This window comes from Apodemus sylvaticus, chromosome X, assembly GCF_947179515.1.
Source record: "Apodemus sylvaticus chromosome X, mApoSyl1.1, whole genome shotgun sequence".
In the NCBI taxonomy this organism is placed as follows: Eukaryota; Metazoa; Chordata; class Mammalia; order Rodentia; family Muridae; genus Apodemus; species Apodemus sylvaticus.
The window spans coordinates 98024166-98033300 of NC_067495.1; the positions used below are offsets into that span (position 1 = coordinate 98024166).

The 9135-nt window shown below is 42.8% G+C and overlaps 1 non-coding gene and 1 pseudogene across 1 annotated transcript; both read right to left on the minus strand.

Moving 5' to 3' along the window:
* Positions 1–1870: 1870 nt before the first annotated feature.
* On the minus strand, positions 1871–4793 carry LOC127674608 (presenilins-associated rhomboid-like protein, mitochondrial; annotated as a pseudogene).
* A 3501-nt stretch (positions 4794–8294) lies between these two features.
* Trnaa-ugc (transfer RNA alanine (anticodon UGC)) lies at positions 8295–8366 on the minus strand. The gene has a single exon. It is a non-coding gene; the product is annotated as a tRNA-Ala (tRNA).
* Positions 8367–9135: the final 769 nt, after the last annotated feature.

The window sequence follows — 9135 nt, forward strand, 5'->3', positions numbered from 1 at the left end:
TATGAACTTTACAGAGGCTGGAATCTCTCTTATGACAGTTAAGGAAGTCTTGGGGTGTGTCCTGGCTGCTGGAGCTCCTCAAGATGGGACCTGGCAGATTTTCCCTCTAAGATGGTTTACCAAGTTTACAAAATATACAAAGTTTACCAGGGGGGTCCACAGCAGACCTACTCTAGGACCCTGTGAAGTTGAATATAATTCTCAGGAACCACAACTCCTATGCAAGCACATGAGGGTCTTTATTCAAGCTTGAGCTCAGGTCACAGAGCTTCCTGATGGTGCAACAGGAGAAGAGAGAGGCCCAGAGATCTAGGGGAAGGCGATTTTAAAGGAGCAAATAAGATGCAGGTGTTTCCAAGACTTGGACCTACATGAGATGGTAAAGGGATGTTGGCCTTTAAGCTGGTTGGTTTACAGCACCTGTTTAAACCATAAGGAGGGCACATGCATCAAAAATAGCACCTCAACCTGGGAACAACTTATGTTTTCTTAGCCCATTCTGTTGTTATCAGCTAGCAGCAGGCGATTTGTCTGTTTTGCAACTATCTGGGACATTTCATGATTTGTCTCAGACCTCAAGAGTGGGAACCACGCCTCTCTAAGCCATGTTACTTCACCAGCTATATCACCCTTGTGCATATACCCTAAAGATACCCCATCATACCACAAGGATACATGCTCCCCCATGTTCATAGCAGCCTTAATTGTAATAGCCAGAAACCACCCAGATGTCCCTCAGCAGAATAATGGATACAGAAAATGTGTTTCGCTTGCTCAAAGGAATACTACTCAGCCATAAAAACAAGGACATCATGATTTATCAGGTAAATGGGTGGAACTAGATAAGTGAATATTGCCCAAAATGTACTGAATACCTAGAATACAACCCAGAGAACACCACAACATGCAGAAATGTCAAGTAAGGAGGCTTCAATCCTGCTTAGAAGTGGGGGATGGATAATCACAGTAGGCAGAGGGAGGGAGGGACCTGTGTGTGCGAAGGGAGGGAGAGGGGAAAGGAGGAACAGGGTCTGATATGGAGGGGACAGAAGAGAGTATTGTATAGGGCCAGGAGAATGAATGGAAATGTGTATCCTCTGGGAATGGGAAGTAGGGAGACCATCTATATAGTACAAGAGACCTAGGAGGTATGAGACTCTCAGGAATCATGTGACCTTAGCCAAAACCCCCAACATAGGGAAGAGGGAACTCAAAGAATCCACCTCCTTTAGATAGACAGTGTAAATAAACCACAGTAAAGACTCTGATCCAGAATTGTTCCTGTCTAAAAGAACCGCAGAAACCAAACTGGGGAAGAGACTGGGGGAAACGCTGCCAATGACCAGCCCAACTTAGGATCCATCTCATGGGGGTGACCAATGTCTGTCACTATTACTGATGCTATGTTGTGCTCACAGACCAAACCCTGACAAGGCTTTCCTGAGAGAGGCCCTACCAGCAGCTGACTTACAGAGAGGCAGATACTTACACCTGACCATTGGATTCAACCTGAGGTTGAATTTGGTGAAGGACTGAATAACCTGAAAAAGAGAATGACCACATAGGAAGAGCAGAAGACTCAACTAACCTAGACTCCCAGGGAGATCCCAGAGACTGAGACATCAAACAGGAGCATGCAGGCCCAATCTGAGGCCCCTGGCACATATACAGCAGAGGACTGTCTGGTCTGGCCTCAGTGGGAGAAAATGCTCTTAATCCTTAGTAGTCTTGAGGTTCCAGGTAGGAGGAGGCATGGGGTGAGCACCTTCTTGTAGGCAAGAGGGAGGAGTAATGGGATGAGGATCTGTGGGATAGGTATAGAAGGCAGAAATTGTTTGGAATTAAAATAAACAAAAAAATAACGTAAAAACTAAAAAAGGAAAAAGTGAGTGATCATGGACAGCAACCTTGGAGAACAAAGAGCCTTTGATGCTGGGTTGGATGTAAAGAATCTGACCATGGTCCAATGCAGGGACTGCACTCTCCAGAAGCAGAATAAGAGGTGTTTGCAACTATGATGCCTGTCACAGTCCTCTGGCCATCACCTAGGCTAGTATACCACTTGTTAGTCTTCTGAGATGTCCTTCCTCTTGTGGCCATTTACCATCCAACTGGATAGATTTCATACCATCAACATAACTCTGCACCCTGGATGTCAGAGATTCAAACTGTCAAATACCAGCTGATACTAATGCACATCCAGGGGGAACCCAGTAGTGAAAGACAAAGGCTTCACTAGAGTTCATCTAACCAAGTGGGAAGAACAAAAGACTGTTTCCTCCAGGAGCAGGATCAAGGCACTTCTGTATGCTGTCCCCATGACACTGACTGATCCTCAAGGTTTATCCTCCCTTAGTTCCTTTATAAATGCACATTTAGGCTGAAGAAATCATTTAAACCTGCATTGGAGCAGCCGTGGAGCCTCGGTCTCAGAGAGCTCCTGGTAGCCTTCCTCCTAGGGAGGCACACGAGGGTGAAGGAAACCCAAGTGTCAGTGTACCCAACCTTGCAATGCCATGGTCCCAACCTCTGCCCACCTTGTCCTGATCTTACTAACCCTGCAGAAACACATTATAATTAATTTGACCCAACACCCTCAATTTATTGTGTGTATGCCATGTCTCAAAGAACACAAAATTTTTCTGTTCTTAGTACTATTTTCTATTCATTAAAAATAGATTCTTTTGTCCTAGAAGAAATAACAGAAAAATTCCATCAAATAATAAACTAGAAGCCATAAATCATACACAAAGACATGATGCAGATCCTTACATACCCTTTAAAGGAAGCTTCAGTCATTTTATGTTGATATAGGCTATAATCACAACAGCCCTTGACCTCCGGATATAGCTCAGCGGTAGAGCACCATGCCTTGAACACATGGGGGCCCGGGTTCAACTCCCGGTATCTCTGAGGTTTTTCTTTTTCTCTTCAGGGTCTCATTCTACACAGTGTGTCACATCCTAGAACACATTTCCATAGAGACCTCCAGAGTCTCCTCAGTATAGTAAAAGAGCTCATCTAGGACCGTGAAAACAATGTTGCTCTCTAACCTTGATGATGTTTCCATGGAGACCTCCATCTTCTGGTGAGCACAGTCTGGCCATGCCTCTAGGAATGTTTCCTTCACAAGTTGAGCAAAGGGGAGGAGCATTTGTCGTTGTCATGTTTACTATAAATATGAAACACCCTGTGCAGTAACTAGGAAGGCTCTCCACTGCCCTCCCTTCCTTTCTCTCAAAGCAGAATTCATTCACCCTTGTCCTTTATCACCTGAGAAATCATACCCATAAGGGAAACTACACCAGCTAGAAAGCAGAGCTTCGCTCAACTTGTGAAGGAAACATTCCTAGAGGCATGGCCAGACTGTGCTCACCAGAAGATGGAGGTCTCCATGGAAACATCATCAAGGTTAAAGAGCAACATTGTTTTCACATCAAGGTTATAGAGCAACATGGTCCTAGATGAGCTCTTTTACTATACTGAGGAGACTCTGGACGTCTCTATGGAAATGTGTTCTAGGTTGTGACAAACTGTGTAGAATGAGACCCTGAAGAGAAAAAGAAAGACCTCAGAGATACCGGGAGTCGAACCCGGGCCCCCATGTGTTCAAGGCATGGTGCTCTACCACTAAGCTATATCAAGAGGCCAGCATGCTGAGTGTTTATAACCTATATCAACATAAAATGACTGAAGCTGCCTTTAAAGGGCATGTAAGGATCTGCATCATGTCTTTGTGTACGATTTATGTCTTCTAGTTTATTATTTGATGGAATTTTTCTGTTATTTCTTCTAGGACAAAAAAATCTATTTTTAATGAAAAGAAAATAATACAAAGAACAGGAAATATTGTGTTCTTTGAGACATGGCATACACACAATAAATTGACAGTGTCATGTCAAATTCATTGTAATGTGTTTCTGCAGGGTTAGGTAAGATCAGGACAAGGTGGTGCAAGCTGGTGGAAGTCAATCTGGTGGTTCCTCAGAAAACTGGAAAGAGTTCTACCTGAAGACCCAGTGTTGTACCCAGATCATGAAGACCACAAAGAGAGCACCAGGAACCAGGAATCCTATGCAAGCACATGAGAGTCTTTATTCAAGCTTGAGCTCAGGCCACTGACCTTCCTGATGGTGCAACAGGATAGGAGAGAGGCCCAGAGATCCAGGGGAAGGGGATTATAAAGGAACAAACAAGATGCAGGGATTTCCAAGCTTTGGAACTACATGAGATTGTGAAGGGATGCCGGCCTCGGTCTCCAAGAGGTCCTGGTATCCTTCCCCCAAGGGAGGCACACAAGGCTAAGGGCAGCCCTAGCAATAGGGGACCCAACCTTGCAATGCCATCTTCCCAACGTCTACCCCACCCTGGCCAGTTCTTACTAAACCTACAGAAAGCCATTATAATTAATTTCACACAATCCTCTCAATGTATTGTATGTATGCCATGTTTTAAAGAACACAGAATTTCTTGTTGCTAATACTATTTTCTTTTCATTGAAAAGAGATTCTGTTCGCATAGAAGAAAAACATAAAAATCCCACAAACATCTTAAATTAGAAAGCAACAAATCATATAAAGATGTGCTGCAGATTCTTTCAAACCCTATAAATGCAGTTTTGGTCACTCATTATTGATATACGCTATAAACCTGGCAAGTGGTCAGGCTGGAGATGTACCTCTGAGGTTTGAGCCCATGCTTTGGATGCATGCGGTCCCGGGTTCGATTCCCGGCATCTCCAAATCTTTAGACTCTTTGGGTCTCTTTTTACACAGGGTGACACAACCTAACATATCTCCATAATCTCCTGAGGAACACAAAAGACCTCATCTAAGACCAGGGCAACAATGTTGCTCTATAACCATGACAATGTTTCCATGGAGACCTAGTCTAGTGATTTGAGCCTGGGCCAAGCACGCCTCTAGGAATGTTTCATTCACAGCTTGAGTGAAGCTCTGCTTTCTGGCTGGTGGTAGTTTCCCTTATGCTTTCTAATGTGACAGATAACAAGGGTGAATGAGTTCTGCATTGAGAGAAAGGAAGGGAGGGATGGGCAGAGCATTCCTAGTTCCTGTGCAGAGAGAGGGGAGGAGCATTTATTGTTGTCATGGAAACCCGGATTCAATATTTTTTAGATTCAGCTGTATCCCCCAACCTTCTTTAGAGGGAGGGTTTCTCTTCTTTCTGCTGCTCTAGTATACTGCATTTATTGTACTACATGTATTATATTACGTGTCCCATGTATTCCAGGCTACCTGGCTCGTCAGATTTTTGGTAATTCTTATGCCCATGTCTCCCATCATGCTATAGGAACCCTGAGATTACAGATCATGAGGACCACTTGTGGCCATTCCCCTGATTTGTTAGAACTGAACTCAGATCATGAAGAATGCCTCAAAAGAAGTGCTTGTACTTGCTGAGCCTCCTGCAAGTTAAAAATGTTATCTTCTCCGGTCCATAATCCATTTTAAATTCTAACTGAAAAGTGACCCAGTTGAGATTTGATTGATCAATAAAGATTCCATCAGGTAATGGTTGGGGAGAAAGGAACAGGCTGGACCCTTAGAGTTGCCAAATCAAGGAAGCAGGAGGGAGGAGAAAGGAACCAGCATGATGTAGGGGGAGAAAGAGACTCAGATGGATGGATGGACATAGGACCTGCAGGAGATAAAGGCAACTAGCCATGTGAAATTTGAGGTAAGTGGTGATTCCCAGGGCGAGTGGCTGGAAGTGCTACTACCCTCCTGGAGCATAAAGAAGTGTAGCACACACTCACCTCTACATGGGAGGATTGTGAAGGAACAATATTAACAATGACTCCAGAAAGAGCTGGACACGCACCACATGTGCACCACGTGTGAGGACCAGTAATCTAACAGTGAGCGTTCTGGGACATCTGATGTAATAGAATTTATCCAGAGTCCTTTGGTCCCTCTGTCTGTTTGACACGGCAGGATATGTTTTGCACATGGAATCACATTGAACCTCAACAGACCTGCATACTGCTTATACATTAGAAAGGCTCCAAACATTCCTAAATAACTACATACACAAATCCAGAGTCTATTATGTTCTTGACTCTGACTATTCATTAGTGGTAAGATGTCTATTGTTTCAAAATTATTCTACATGTTTCATGCAACAAGAATAAGATAATACTATTTATTTTAATTGGGTGTCTAAAGTCAAACTTCATAGATTCATGCATAGAAAATGAAAACTAAGAATCAGAAGAAAGTCAGAGAAGAACATTGCCTGAAGACAGACCTCCATATAGACCTAATGTAACTGAGCCAGAATGGTATTGGAATTAAGGTTGACAAGTCCAGAAAAACGGAAATCAACAGGCATACTTACATCCACACATTTACAGACAACTGCTAATTTGGAGCCAACATTTCTCAGTGCATCTCATGCTCAGATCAAGCTAGTGTGTAGGCTGGGCTGGGAAGAATTGAATATATTCCTGCTACATGCCCCCACCTCAGGCTCTGGGATTATTAGAATATGTTCCATGACGGGCGTCTTGGACAACTGGTATTCCAAATACAAAGTCAATTCTATGCAGAAAGGGTGGTCTTCCAGGAAACAGTGCTGAGGTAAGTGTATATCCTCATCCACAAATATAAATTAGAATCAGCAGTCTACTACATGGAAAGACAGTTCAAAATAGATTAGAGATATAAAAATATAAAAATATATGAAATGTGTAACAGAACATGTAGAAGAAACTACTTGTCACTACAGGTTAGGTGAAGATTTTGTAGACAAGATAGGAAATGAAAAACATAATTGGAGAACTGGAGAAAGTGAAATCTGTAAAATCTGAAACTTGCACTGTTCCAAATGCATGGGTGAAAAAGAAAATGGGAAAGTTTAAGTCCATGGCTAAGAGGAAAGTTTGAAAACTCTCTATCCAATAAAGAATTTTTATGAACCATGCAGAAAGGTCCCAAAGTTCACTCAGAACAGAGAAATAGAAAACTCTGAAAGGTTTCCGGAGTTCTGTTGTTCCTGGGGATATTGAATAGGATTGTTCATTTTATAAGAGATTTATTAGTGACATTAGTGCCATATGCAGGCAATAGCATTGTAGGGATTCTTAGAATACATCATGGTCACATGGCAGAGTAGATACCACAAAAGAATGCAACTTGAATCTCAAACTGAACCCTAGCACACACGGTGCCCCAAAATTGTAATCTCATCACCAGGAACTGAGGTTATGACACAGTGGAATGCTCTCTCAAAGCAAAGCAAAACTGAAAATTATGAGAGAGAGAGAGAGAGAGAGAGAGAGAGAGAGAGAGAGAGAGAGAGAGAGAGAGGGAGGGATGTAGAAGAAAGGGAGAGGGAGGGTAGAGGGGGGAGAGAGAGACGGGGGAGAGGGAAAGAAAAGAGGGAGAGAGGGAGAGAGTGACAAGGGAGGGAGAGGGAGACAGGGAGAGAGACACACACACAGAGAGAGAGAGAGAGAGAGAGAGAGAGAGAGAGAGAGAAAGAGAGAGAGAGAGAGAGAGAGAGAGAGAGAGAGAGAGAGAGAGAGAGAGAGCTCTAACTGTTTAGGAGTGCACACAGTCCAATCTCCTTTCTCTAACTGACCCCACAAGAACACTCTGACAATAGCTTCAGTGCACCCTAGTACAAAAGCTTCTGAGGAGGCAGAAAGTTCCCAATCCCTCTCCTTCTGTCAACAACACACTGGCCACAAATCCTGAAGTGGGAGTGAGCCTCCTTGGATCTGGAATCCCAGCATCTGTCTTCCCACCCTCAGGGAGATTCAAGTGCTCACCTCTGGGAACCCACAAACCTGGCTCCAGAGAATGCTCCTTTCACTACATATTCGCCTAGGTACACACTGAAAAAGGTTTCCACAATGACTCTAGGTTTCCATGACAACCACAATGAGCATTCTGTTTAGTAACTAGGGATGGCTCCACCCCACCCTCTCTTCCATTCTGTCAAAGTAGAACTCCTTCCCTCCTGTTATCTAGGCCCCCAACCTGAGAAAGCTTACCCACAAGGGAAACTGCCACCAGCCAGAAAGCAGAGCTTCACTCAAGCTGTGAACAAAACATATTCCTGGAGGCATGACCACAGTGTTCTCCCCAGTCTGTGGAGGTCTCCATGGAAATGTCATGTCATAGAGCAACAGTGTTTTCATGGTCCTAGATGCGTGCTTTCATCAATAATTACCAATGCATCTATCACTTCATAACTTAAAGTTAAAGTCTGAGACACCTTGGGTAGAAAAGGATCTGAAAATAAAAAATCCAAGGTTGAAGAGACTTAAATGGAGATGCAGGGAATCGAACCCAGTACCCCATGCATGCAAAGCATGTGCTTTACCATTAAGCTACATCCCCATCCGTGTGAGTAGTCTGATCACTTCATATATGAATTTACAGACACTGAAGCAAAATTCACAGGCTTCCAGGGATTCATATCAGGTCTTTGTGTAAAATTCATGGCATCCACTTTAGGGTTTTAGGAGATTTTTTTGTGTGTCATTTCTTGTATGACAAAAAAAATCTATATTCAATAAAAAGAAAATAAGAATATTAAGAGCAAATAATTATTTGCTCTTCAAAACCTGACAGAGTTATAACAAATAATACTGAATTATTCGGGTTCCTACATTTTAACTCAATTTTATGTTGGATTAATAATTCAGTTAACAGTATAATGTCAAATTCATAATAATGTTACTGAATTAGCAATATGCTCTCATCTTTCAGGGCATCAAAGTTTCCAGTAACTTGTTGAACACACTTCTATTCTCTTTTAAAATGTTCCTTAACTTTCAGGCCTTCAAAACTGTTTTAAAAATTTTGGGAGGCTGGTAATCTTTTCCTCAACTTTGCCACACACTATTTTTCACTTCATATAGTCCAGTGGGTAAATATAAAGTAACTAGGCAGACTACTCTCCACCAGCTGTCTTGAACTCTCCACAGACCTCTTGAGAAAACAGTACTAAGTCCACAATTGATTGCTGCTCGTCGGAGGAGATGGCCTTGGCCTGCTTTGAAACTGTCTGCATTACATGTATGATTAGTCAAGTATCACTGAAACTTAGAGGACTCTACAATAATCTCCTACAAAGACGAGTCAATCCCTTCTCACCATGGCCTAG